We start from the raw sequence: 14,021 nt of genomic DNA on the forward strand, positions 1-14,021 counted from the left end.
CACAGTGCCTACATTTATAGGCCCTGCTTTCAACTGATTGGGCACCTGACACAAGCCCATCCATTAGTTCATCAGCAGCCTATGAGGTGACTGAGAACAGAAGCTCTGACCAATCAGAAAGGCCGGACCTGAATTGGCCAATCAGGTTTCTCTCAGTCGGGTATTTGAATACAGAGCAGGCGAGGAGCCCCTGGGAGCAGGTGCCACGTGAACAAGGACTGGAGGGACCAAAAAGGCTAGAGGGGAGTTAGCAGAGGGTGTCTGGGCTCCTAGTACGGATGCACCTGCTCCACAGGGGACTGCTGCCTTCACTCAGGATTCCTGTTGCTTTTATGTCCAAAGTAAACTCCCCTTTTCCTGAGGACGTCTGAATCTTGGATACTTACCACAAAATAGCTTAATTACCTTCCTGTTTCTCTTCCTGCCTCTTGTCTCACAATGCTGTGTGTTCTGGACCATGAGTCATCTCAGTCCTGAGGAGAGCACCAGTCCCAGACTCAGTGCCTGCACCTGTGCTGTGTGTCCTGGGGCAAACTAGGAAATCTCTCTGCGAGTGATTTTCAACTTTGCAAAATTCTCCACAGGTTACATTTCTCAGGGCTTGATCATTGTGTGAGGTGTATATGTATGTATATATATATATATATATATATATATATATATATATCTCACACATGTGTATATATGTATATATCTTAATTATCTGTGTATATCATGTTTGTTACTGTTTACTTGGTATTTTTCTTTAAATCAGTTCAATTTTTGTTTAAATAGTTTTATTTAATGAAAAATCTTTATGTTGATTCTGTAAATAGAAAAACCAATATTCAGTATAAATAAAAGGCAATAGCACAAAGTAAATATGGTAAAACAGAATGTTTCAATTTATTGCCTGCTGAAAATCTGCTCTCTTATTGTAAAGGGGAGATAAACAAGTGTTGGGAAGCAGATGAAGGCATATGAAAACCAAACAGAGACTTCTTTCTTGAGAAAATGCAGAAGGATTATAAATAGAATGTATTTTTCACTAAAAGGAATCATATTTATCTTATTCTGTGTCCAGGCACCATTTGACATGGTCTTATGGGAAAATATTCCACTTGAATATGTAAGTGAAAATTGCTCAGTTGTGTCCAACTCTTTGCAACCCCATGGACTGTAGTCCATAGAATTCTCCAGGCCAGAATACTGGAGTGAGTAGCTGTCCCCTTCTCCAGGGGATCTTCCAACCCAGCAATCGAACCCAGATCTCTTGAAAATATAATTTTATTTTTTTCAGTATCCTTGATTCTGAAAAGTTGGCCCGGATCATGAATAGCAATGTTTGGCATTCATTAAGCTGCACTCAGGGCAGACATTGCTAATCAACCATATCAATAGTACTGGTGCTTGGCAGACACTGCTAGCTGACCACAGTCCTCCTTTCTCTGGTGCTTGGACACAGTCTTAGATTCTGTAGGGAGGTCCCAATTGATCATAGCTGGCACCTGGCGGTAGCTCTAGACCAGATAACTCCTCAGGTTTCCTCCACAACAGAAGTTATTGCTCTCGACTCCAATTTTCTTGGCAGGTAAAACTGAGGCTGAGATGATGGAGAGAGGAAAGCTGAGAAGGGCTTATGAGCAGGCACACCCAGGGAACCCAGCTGTCCCTACGCAGTCTGACAGGAGACCTGAGCTAGCAGTGAGCAGAGTAGGGAGTCACCTTACACCAAGCGGAGATGGATTGACGGGCTGGAAGCCACAGTGTGGCATGTTTAGTGTGCAGTAGGGTATGGGTCTTGGGAGATGGGGTAAGGAGGGGGCAGCTGGCAGGGGCAGAAGAGATGAAGGAAAGACAGGCTTGCTTGGGTCAGACCGTAGGAGAGAGGAGAGGCACCAGCTGGGGACCAGGCAGCCTAGGGTCTCAAAGAACTGTCAGGTGCGGAGCAGTAAGTATGAGGCAGCCAGGGCTGATTGGGGAATAAAAGAACAGAGAGGAGAGGTGAGAAGGGCCTTCCAGCCCCTCAGGTCTCCAATGTCTTGAGCTGTATTTATTCCTTCAACTCCCCAACCCCCCAATACCTCTGTTCTCTCCCTACCTACCAATTCCCACTCCAAACAACTTTAACTGTCCACAGTTATCAAGCAAATTACTGTCGAAACAGTTCATGGCTAGGATGAATCACTTACCACTGTCCTCCGAATTATTGACATCCTAGATAACTTAAAAAATGATCAAGAAGCACCTTTAAAAGTGGGAAGGCAGCTAATATTTTATGTTCCAGACACAGTGCCAGACATTTTCCAAGCAGCATTTCATCACCTGAAAAGAACTTTGTGAGGCAGGTGACACGCTCCACATTTTGCAGATTAGGAAACTGAGGCTCATGGAAGTTAAGAAATGCAGCTGATTGTTGGTGGATCCAGTATTCAAACTCGGTGCATTTGGTGCCAGAGATTTTGGCCCTTTTGCATACACAAGGCTGCACAGGGGACAATTAATGGGGAAAAAAAACAAGCAAAATTCCATTCTAAGCTTCCTGGTTGTTGTTGTTCAGTCACTCAGTCACGTCCGACTCTTCGTGAACCCATGGACTGCAGCACACCAGGCTTCCCTGTCCTTCACCATCTTCTGGAGTTTGATCAAACACATGTTCATTGAGTCAGTGATGCCATCCAACCCTCTCATCTTCTGTCATCTCCTTCTCCTGCCCTCAATCTTTTCCAGCATCAGTGTCTTTTCCAATGAATTGGCTCTTTGCATCAGGTGGCCAAAGTATTGGAGTTTCAGCTTCAGCATCAGTCCTTCCAATGAATATTAAGGACTGATTTCCTTTAGGATTGACTGGTTTGATCTCCTTGCTGTCCAAAAGACTCTCAAGAGTCTTCTCCAGCACCTCAGTTCGAAAGCATCAATTCTTCGATGCTTAGCCTTCTTTATGGTCCAACTCTCACATCCATACATGACTACAGGAAAAACCATAACTTTGACTATATGCACCTTTGTTGGCAGTGATGTCTCTGCTCTTTAATATGCTGTCTATGTTTTTTATAGATTTTCTTGCAAGGAGTTCAGTTCAGTTCAGTCGCTCAGTCGTGTCCAACTCTTTGCGACCCCATGAATCGCAGCACGCCAGGCCTCCCTGTCCATCACCAACTCCCGGAGTTCACTCAGACTCACGTCCATCAAGTCAGTGATGCCATCCAGCCATCTCATCCTCTGTCGTCCCCTTCTCCTCCTGCCCCCAATCCCTCCCAGCATCAGAGTCTTTTCCAATGAGTCAACTCTTCGCATGAGGTGGCCAAAGTACTGGAGTTTCAGCTTTAGCATCATTCCTTCCAAAGAAATTCCAGGGCTGATCTCCTTCAAAATGGACTGGTTGGATCTCCTTGCAGTCCAAGGGACTCTCAAGAGTCTTCTCCAACACCACAGTTCACAAACATCAATTGTTCGGTGCTCAGCCTTCTTCACAGTCCAGCTCTCACATCCATACATGATCATAGGAAAAACCATAGCCTTGACTAGATGGAACTTTGTTGGCAAAGTAATATCTCTGCTTTCGAATATGCTGTCTAGGTTGGTCATAACTTTCCTTCCAAGGAGTAAGCGTCTTTTAATTTAATGGCTGCAGTCACCATCTGCAGTGATTTTGGGGCCCCCCAAAATAAAGTCTGACACTGTTTCCACTGTTTCCCCATCTATTTCCCATGAAGTGATGGGACTGGATGCCATGATCTTCGTTTTCTGAATGTTGAGCTTTAAGCCAGCTTTTTCACTCTCCTCTTTCACTTTCATCAAGAGGCTTTTGAGTTCCTCTTCACTTTCTGCCATAAGGATGGTGTCATCTGCATATCTGAGGTTATTAATATTTCTCCCGGCAATCTTGATTCCAGCTTGTGTTTCTTCCAGTCCAGCGTTTCTCATGATGTACTCTGCATAGAAGTTAAATAAGCAGGGTGACAATATACAGCCTTGACGTACTCCTTTTCCTATTTGGAACCAGTCTGTTGTTCCGTGTCCAGTTCTAACTGTTGCTTCCTGACCTGCATACAGATTTCTCAAGAGGCAGGTCAGGTGGTGTGGTATTCCCATCTCTTTCAGAATTTCCCACAGTTTATTGTGATCCATACAGTCAAAGGCTTTGGCATAGTCAATAAAGCAGAAATAGATGTTTTTCTGGAACTCTCTTGCTTTTTCCTTGAGCCAGCGAATGTTGGCAATTTGATCTCTGGTTCCTCTACCTTTTCTAAAACCAGCTTGAACATCAGGAAGTTCACAGTTCACGTATTGCTGAAGCCTGGCTTGGAGAATTTTGAGCATGACTTTACTAGCATGTGAGATGAGTGCAATTGTGCAGTAGTTTGAGCACTCTTTGGCATTGCCTTTCTTTGGGATTGGAATGAAAACTAATTTCATGGCTGCAAGTCATCATCCATAGTGATTTTGGAGCCCAAGAAAATAAAGTCTGTCACTGTTTTCATCTTTTCTCCATCTATTTGCCATGAAATGATGGGACTGGATGCTTCTTGGTAACCAGTTAAAAACAGAAAAGCAGCCTATATTCCATGATTGTGATTGTGATCGAAACCATCCCATTCTTGTAACCTGGAAACATCACTTCTCACTCAGGTTCCTGCTCAGCCTCCTCCTGGTCCACCGGTCCCCCTCCACGTGCCCCGCATTCTTCCACCTCTGAGCCCTTCCAGGGTGATCTTATCATGGGCACATCTGGGTCATGCCACATCCCCACCTAAATCCCCAACAACTCCCTGTTGTTTTCAGGACACTAGCTGAAAGCATTAATGTAATAATGAATGACTTGGGGACTCCATGCAGGTCCCATCTGATTTCATGGCTCATTCATCCATCTGTGAATGGCGTAGTCAGATGGATGATTTCTAAGTGCTCTCCAGGCCCTGATAGTCTGCAGTTTCAGGTGTTACACGGAATGTGGCTGGTGGCTGGGATTACACGCATTTCTCTTCAAGAGTGGGAGGCTAGGGTTCGAGGGTGGGGATGAGGACAGAGACCACAACTGACTCACTTGCTTTGGGACATGCTGGTCTCTGGGTTTGAAGCAGACCCGCCACCCAAACAATTCACTCCTGGACTCCTACACATCCATCAGGACCTTCAAGCATCCCCACTTCTGGAAGACCCTCTAATTCATTCCAAGTTGGATTGAGTACTTCCTCCTACAGTGCCCCTCCTGAGATCCCTCTCTTAACCATCTCTCATGCTATGGGCCAGAGAGATCCTGAGCTAGATTCTGGAGTTACAGAGCTGATAATAACAGCTATGGGAGAAAACCAGCTAGAGCCCCACTAGCACAAGCCTTTATTTGGAAATACCAGGCACGAGAAGACAATGAAAGAGTTTCTGACTCAGGGACAGAAGGCAGAATGTTGCGTGGGGCTGTAGTAGGGGCTCCGCTGGAGTTCAGCTTGTATTGGAAACAATTGTTTGAGGGTGGTTCTTAAAAGAGAAACTGTTCTTACATGTCAGCAGCTACCATTTAGCAATTTGGATTTTATCAACAGGCAGTGTGGGAGGGGCAGGTACAGGGAAAAGGACCTGTGAGGGCCACAGTGGAACGTTCTCCATCCTTGAGGGTCTCATCAAAGGGGCATTTTTTGAACACTTAGCAGGCATCAGACTCTGTTCTGAATGCATTGTGTTACTAACTCACTTGATCTTTACAACATTGCCACAAGGGAAGGACTATTCTTACCCATTTTGCAGGTGAGAAGACTAAGTCACAGAGTAGTTAATGACTTGCTCAAGGACACAACTGGAACACAGTAGACCAAGGATTTGAACGCAGGCAGTCTTCAGCTCTCACACAGGCTAGCTCTTTACTGCTTTAAAGTGTATGCACTCAAAGATCTCATACAATCTCTCAGCAACCCAGCATGACAAGAATTACCAAGATTCCAGGTTCTGCATCACAAATACAGACATGCAGTCCTGAGAGGAGGGTGCCCTGTGCCAGGTCACTCGGTGAATTTGACTCGGGGAATGACTGGAAACCCAGACTCCCACCCTTGGAGCCTGCTGTCTCCTGGCCTTTGTCACTGGGGGTGGGGAGGATGGTTGGGTTGTTGATTAAACTTGAGCTCAGCACCAACAGCCTGGGTCTTGCCCCTGTGACAGCCCCGGGACATCCCCTTGGGTGGCTCTGAGACATTTTCCACCACCGCAGGTATGACACACGTCCCATCACAGCACCCGGGAGGGAGGCTGTTGGACAGAGCTGTGAGAAAGCAAAGCCGGAAGTGCTGAATGGGGGGAGAGTTGCCTGTGGGGAGAAAAGGTACCCAGTCTACAATTCCAGGAAGTCAGGATGCAGAGGGGAGGGAGGAGCTGGCAGGAGATGCATCAGCTTCCAGTCCTCGGTGCATCTGGCCGCGTGCCAAGCCCCAGCCACAAAGAAAAGACTGCCTGCTGCCCAGCCGGCAGAGACTCCAGCCCTTGGGGGAGGGATGGACGAGTCAACACACAGTCACACCCTCCTACTGTGGAGTGCTGTCAATCAGAGCCTTTATGGAAATACCCGACCTGGGAAACCTCCAGAGTCTCCTAGCTTGGGGAGGGAGGGTGGAATTTTGTACAGGTCTTTAACAAGAGGAGTTCAGCCCCATTGGTTTCAGGTACACAGATAGCAGTCTCCCCTTATCCCCGGGGGACACAGTCCAGACCCCCAGTGGATGCCTCCAACCGAGGATAGCGCTGTGTGCTAAGTTGCTTCAGTCGTGTCCGACTCTTTGAGACCCTGTGGACTGTAGCCCACCAGGCTCCTCTGTCCGCGGGATTCTCCAGGCCAGAACGCTGGAGAACCGAATCCCATATATACTGTTTTTACCTATACTGTACCCACATACCTATGACAGAGTTTATAAGTGAGGCCCAGGGGACTTCCCCAGGGGTCTAGTGATTAAGACTCTGCCTTCCAATACAAGGGACATGGGTTCAATCCTTTGTCAGGGAACTAAGATCCCATATGCAGCATGGTATGGCCAAAACATTAAAAAAAAAATTTTTTTTTTTTAATAAATGAATGAGGCACAATAAGAGAATATCTGAATTGCCAGCATCACTACTCTTGAACTTTAGGGCCATTACTAAGTAAACAAGGGTTACTTGACCACTGCTCTGAGATACTTTGACAGTCCATCTGATAACCAAGGTGGCTACTAAGTGACTATCGACAGAATAAGCTGGATAAAGGAGTAATTCATGGCCCAGCTGAGGTAGAAAATGATTTGAAACTTAGGAGTTGTTTGTTGATTTCTGGAATTTCCCATTGCATATTTTTGAACTGAGGTTGACCACGGGCAACTGAAATTGCAGATACAGGGGGGTTACTGTAGTTGACCGAAGTTGGTCCTGGAGGAAGTGTTCGGAGAGATTCATTTATTCACTCAGTGTGTATTTACTGAGGGCTTTTTATGTGCAGGGCGTGTTCTAGTTGCCAGGAATGCAGCAGTGGACGAAACACAGTCCAGCCTGCCTGGAGGTTCCTACAGCCCCTTAGGGACCACGGGTGTGGTGGTTAAAGTTCTCACTCTAGACCTAGGTGGCATGGATTAAATCCTGGTTCTGCCGCTTCCCAGCTGTGACCTTGGTCAAGTGCCTAAACTGTGTGCCTCTGTGTTCTCATCTGTAAAAGGCAGAGGGAAGGACCGGGACTGTTGTCAGGATTAAAGAAGCAAGTGTATACAAAGTACTTAAAAGAGATGAGCTGGCTTCGGGGAGATAGGACAGACAGATACAGGGCTGTGACCAGGGAAAACCCAAGGGCTGCAAGTGTGGAGGCAGCTAACTTGCTGGGCAGCCTCTCAGATGCTCTCTGCTGTTTGGGGCAGGGCTGACTTGGATGCCATTGCAGTGTCTATCTACCCCAAGCACCTGGTAAGTCTCAGGGGGATAATGGCTTAAGGTGTGACCCTCCCTAGGGGTTGCAAATGCCCCAAGGGATCAATCTCTAACACGGGGGATTCCAGAGGTGTGAGGAAGGCAGAAGGAAATCTGCATCTTCTGCCTGCCTCTCAAATCCATCCATGTGAGCTGCTGCCAGCCGAGTCCAGGGTCAAGGGCATTCAGTCTGTCCCATTTGTCCCAGCTCTGAGCCACTCATCCCCTTTGAGGCTCAGTCTCTTCAACTGTAAACTGGAGTGAAGAGTGCAGGGGGAGGGGAGTCTGTCTAACCTTAAAGCTCTCTTCTGACTCAACCAGTCTGTTCTGGATGGAGTCCCCACTCACTCAGCTAAAAATGGCCCAGAAAATTTGCCTTGGCAATTTTCCTCCCCAACCCCCGTCTCAATGTTAAGTATCCAGGGGAGATACTAATTAGATAAACCTCGTGTGGCATGATTGGTAGCCCAGTCTGCTGCAGGCAACCCATCCCCATTCATTCTGATGCATTTATTGAACTCCTACTGTGTGCATGGCACTGTTCAAAGTAGACATTGGATTGCAGGGACTTGGGATCGCTTGGGTCAGGGCTTGGTGTTGGTCAACCCCAGGGTTTGAGAGGGTGTCCCTGGCCAAGTGTCCAGTGACTGTAGTAAAAACAGGTGCAGGAGAGCTCCAGCTGCAGTGGTCAAAGCAACCATCCGGGAGCTGAGTAAGTCAGCGAAGTCTGTTGCTTGTGATTTATGCAAATAGGAGACTAACAACGAAACCTTTACCACTGGGATCCCAACTCAGATGCAGATGCTGCTGGGGGAGGCTGTGGGGGACAGATCACAGAAACAGTGCTGAAAATGATGACAGCAACATGCAGTGAGTACTTAGTAGGTGCAGGCACTGTTCTGAGTTCCACTCATCAGTTCTTTCTTTCAGTTTTCACACCACTTATAGTTATTGTCTCATTTTCTATATGAGAGAGCGAAAGCATAACTAGACCAAATAACTTGTAACTCAGGTCTTATGCTAATAAGAGTCAGAGTCAGGACTTGAACTCAGGCTTCAGGCTTCAGTACTTGTGTTTTTAACCCAGACAGTGGAAAACAGTTAGGAGTGGTGGGGGTCTGTGTCATGTTGAAATTGCTCAGGGGAGCCACCACTGACAGTTGCTGTGTTGGGAGGCAGACCCAGATCTTTGAAACATTTAAGGGAAGCTGGAGAGTATAGTATCCTGTGTTTTAAATATTGGCAACTAACTTTAAAAAAAAAAAAATTAAAACACAAAAAGGCCAAGCAAAATGTGTCTTCTTGGGAAGAATAAAGGAAAGCCATCTTCTGGGATTTACTGTAAAAGGTTGCTTCCTCCAGACCTTGGCTGGGCTGGGTGCTCCATCCTCCCCACCCTGTGCTCTGAGTCCCACTGTGAGCCTTTGCAGGCCCTGATCCCGAATGCCCCATTCATCACTGGATTCCAGCACCTGCCACAGGATGTTCATTGAGTGAATGTGTAGACTGTGAAGGGGTGAGAGGAGGGAGAGGCAGTTACATAGAGGTTCCAAGAACGTGGACTTGCATAGAAATCAGAAACCAACGAGGACAGCCATCGGGACAGAGCCCACAGGCATTAGGACCTCATGCAGCCCCACCAGCATGAGCAGCTGCCCTGATGACATGGAGACTCAAGGAGAAGAGAGGCACCGTTCAAGGCCAGAGCCAGTGCTGGGGTTGCCTCTAAGGGCAGCAGGAAAGAGGCTCTTTGGAGAGCCTTCTGTTCCTTCGACCTTGAACAGGACTCCCCCGGAGGAGCAAGAGTCAGACTCTCAAACTCAACTGCCTATAGCGAGGAGCTCTGGCTGCAACAATATTTGAGGCTATACACACACGTGTGTGTGTGCCTTGGAAAATTTTTTTAACTTTCTACCTAAGAACTTGAATGCTCAGTAATGATATTGCCCTTTGGTTTTATTTTTAAACATTTAATTTGGGTCAGAGTGCTGACAAGAGCACAGGCTGGGAACCTGGGTAATTTGCGTTTCAGCCCCAACCCTGTTTCAGCCATGCCACGTGACTTTGGGTAGTCTATTCACCCCAACCCCCTGCCTGGAACCCCTTCTGCTGGGACCCCACGGTGGAGAAGGCCAGGTTGAATGACGCATAAAGAGTTTCCATTCTGTGTCCCCAGCGGCCTGGCCTGAGGCAGCGCCTCTCAAACCTCAAACCCCTGATCAGAAGCCACTCCCCTGACCGCCCGGCTGGGAAAGGGCAGGCTGGAGACCTGTGAGTTCTCACCTGGCAGACAGAGGCCAAAGGCCAGGGTCCAGGAGGGCTGAGGGGGCCAGGAGAGGGGTGGCAAGGGGGGAGGGACACACACCCAGAGGGGATGAAGTCAGAGGGCTCTGAAGTCAGGGGTTCCTAGGTCTGAACCCCAGCACTTCCTGCCGTGTGACCAAGAGCCAATGACACCTGCTTTCTCAGCTCCACTTTCTCACCTGCAAAATGGGGTCAAGCGGCCATTTTTTAAATTAGGGGATGAGGCCAGCCATGTGTTTGGTTAGTAGTAGCGTAAAGTCACAGAGTCTCAGGGCCTCTATGGGGATCCTGGAGGAACTTAGGACCTTGAACCCCTCTGCAGGTGAGGGAACTCAGGCCACCAAGATGATGACTCCTGCGAGGGCTCCTGTTTGGCTCCATGGCAGCCCCTTCCTATGGATTCCCCTTCCTGGAAGCACTAAGGAGCATCTCTAAGTCTACCAAGGGCCCTGTCCTCCATCTGCCGTTGTGAGGACAGAGGTCTTCGCCTGTTCCACTGTCTCCCAGGGTGGGCTGCATCCCTCAGGTGCAGACACTGAGCCTTGCTTGTTTCTGTGACCTGGGGGCCAGCACAGGCCAGCACCGTGTAGGTGCTTGACACCTGTTTAAAGAAGAAGTGAGCTAGCGACTGTAGGTGTGCAGTGCATTGGACAAAAGTAACAGAGAGACCCCTGCCTGGTCAGCCTCTGAAGGTTTGGTTGAGGCAACGGGAAAGATGGGTGCATCTCAGGGAGTTTCCTCCCCACTGCTCACCTCCATGGAGCTCCAGAGCCTGCAGGAAGGAGAAGGGGGCAGGTTGGACCTGTGTCTGTGTGGGAAGAGGGTGAGGACATTAGGAGTTCAGAGAGAAAACAGGCTTTGGAAGTGACATGAGGACCCAGGGCAACATGGATCTTTGGAACAGCAGTCCACGGTGATGTCAGTGACCAGCCTGTTCCCAGCCTCTCATCGTGTCTGTGTCCCCAGAAGATATGTGGAAATATCAAACTCTAGTAGCTCTGGATGTGACCTTATTCGGATCTAGGAATTTTTGCAGTTGTGAATAGATGAGGTCGCTACGTGTGCCCGGATCCAACATGACGGGTGTCCTTAAAGGAAGAGAAGAGACACTGAGAAAGACACGCAGGGAGAAGACCATGCAGCAAAGGAGGCAGAGGTTGAAGTCACGCTGCCGTGACCCAAGCAAGGGTACCAGCAGCCACCAAAGCTGGGAGAGGCAGGAAGGAGCTTCCCTTAGAGCTTGCAAGAGAGTGTGCACCTGTGGGTACCTTGATCCTGGACTTGAGGCCTCCAGATCTATGAGAGAAAGAGTTTCTATTGTTTTAAGCCACCCCGCTGGTGGTTCCATGTTAGGACAGTCCCGGGAAACAATTACACACCACCTTGGCTAGAAGAGCCTCCTCTTTCCAGACACTGTCTAGACAGCATCTGTCAGGGCACCTGGAGCCCGCCCTTCACCCCTCACCACAGCCCTTAACTGTGAGCCCTGTGCTTCCTCAGAGGGTGTCAGAGCTGGCTTAGCCAGTCAGAAGCCTTCCCCAGGGATATCCAAGCTCTACTCTCACTAGCCTTCTTGAGCTCTGAGACTTGCTAACCCACAAGACAGGCTGACCAGGAGGGTTAGCACTCTCATGTCTCCCAGCCTCATCCCCCTGAGACAGTCAGTCTGTGTGCTGGACTGAACAGTGTCCACAGAACCCATGTCCACCAGGAATCTGGGACACACGGTCTTTGCAGATGTAAGCCAGCAACCATGAGGTCATCCTGGGTTAAAGGGGCCCTAGATCCTCTCTAACTGGTGTCCTTATACCAAGAAGGGATTTGGACCCATAGACACAGACATACAAGGAAGAGAACACGTGACCATAAAGGTAGAGATCAGAGTGATGCTTCTCCAAGCCGAGAAATGACAAGGATTGCTGGTGACAACCAGAAGCTAGGAAGAAGCAAAGGAGGGTTCTTTCTTCCTTCAGAGAAAGAATGAACTGATGTGGGATTGTGGACTCCCCTCCAGAATTATGAGACAATATATCCCTGTCATTTTAAGTCATCCAGTTTAAGCCACTTTGTTACGGCCACCGAGGAAACTGATATACCTTCCATCAAAGAGATCGGTTCCACCTGCCCTAGGCTGTGCATCCTGGTGCGGGGAGGGGCGGGGGGGCAACCTCTTCTCTCAGGACCTCGGTCTCTTCTGCTGCTGAGTGGAGACATGCAGTCCCACTCCCAAGCCTGAACCTGAGGCATCACTGGGGCTCCAGCTGGGGGCCAAAACTCAAAATACAAGGTTACCATCCATGGATTAGACAGGAACTGGTACTTGTTCACTCAACAAATGTTGGCTTGTCCTGTTTGCCAGGCCCTGTTCTAGGCTGGGATCCTAGATGGGACAAGACAGAAAAACCCTTTGTCTTCATGGGGCTCACAGCCTAGGGGTGGGGAGAGTAGGGCAGGGATGATTTCAGAGGCGTGTTGTGACACAATTTGCCTCTGGGCTGTTGAAGTCCTCGCTGTGGGGCTTTCCTAAGTTCAGGTAAGGTCAGCTTCCCCAGCCTCCTCCAATGTGACTGAGCTCAAGACATCATTAAAAATGCAGATATTTGGCTCTTCAGCCTCTTTGGTGGCCAGTCGTGAGCACCTGCTGTGTTCACACAGCACAGACATGGTTGCCATGGCATTTGTCCAGCGCCTCCTGTTAGTTTGCTTAATGGGCTGTGTAACAAAGTACCCCAAACTGAGCAGCAATTTTTTGTCCATGCTCCATGGCATGTGGGATCTTAGTTTCCCAACCTGGGATCAAATTCGTGACCCTGCAGTGGAAGCTCAGTGGAACCACTGGACCACCAGGAAGTCCTAAAACTGAGCAACGTAAACAATGGCAATATAATGGCTCACGGTTCTGGAGGTGAGAGGTCCAAGATCAGGGCTCTTAGCAGGCTTGGTTCTTTCTGCAACTGTGAGGGAGAATCCATTCCGTGCCTCTTCCCTGCTCTCTGGTAGTTTGCTAGTGATCTTTTGGCTTACCTCGGCCAGTAGAAACATCACCCCAATCTCCGCCTTCATGTTCACATGGAATTCTCCCTGTGTATCTGTCTCCAAATTTCCCTGTTTCATAAACCCATGAGTCATATTTGATTAGGGACCCGCCCTTCTCCAGTGCGACTGTCATCTTAACTCATTACATTTGTGACTACTTTATTTGTAAATAAGGTCACATCTAGAGCTACTGGGGGGTCACATATATGAATTGGGGGTTCACAGTTCAACACATCACAGGCACCTTCTCTGTGCTTCCAGAAAGTCAGGCAGCACCTGTCCGGCTGGCAGGCACCGAGGGCTGAGGTCAGGGTTGTGACTCGCTGCCCCAGGCCTCCACCTCAGAGAGTCAGCTCATCTTCAGAATGTCTTGCGAAGAGGAATGCTAATGTCCACCTGTCCACCTTTCCACCCAAGGGCTTTTCATAATGTCCTGCTCTGTTGAAAAGACATCAGACGTGTCTTCTCCACGTCCCTTTCCCAGCACCCAAGACAGCCTGACCCTTCGTAGGCACTTAATGTATGTCTGTGTGATTAAATAAACTAGGAGTTGTGAGTTCAGATTTCACCAGGGCCTCAGTTTCTGCAAACTGGGGCTAAAAATGGTATCGACTAAAGGGTGGTTGTAAGAAGTAAGTAAAGTAATCCGAGAAGTGCTAGGGGTAGGGTCTGGCCCACAGTCAGTATTCCCCACAGCGCTGATCAGGACCTGGAGGGCCCTTATCACAAGGCTGCGATGCAGGGTGAGGGAGCATGCAGCTGCCTGCCCCTGCCCCTGACTCCTC

The sequence above is a fragment of the Bos indicus x Bos taurus genome, chromosome 5 (genome assembly GCF_003369695.1).
Source record: "Bos indicus x Bos taurus breed Angus x Brahman F1 hybrid chromosome 5, Bos_hybrid_MaternalHap_v2.0, whole genome shotgun sequence".
Lineage (NCBI taxonomy): Eukaryota > Metazoa > Chordata > Mammalia > Artiodactyla > Bovidae > Bos > Bos indicus x Bos taurus.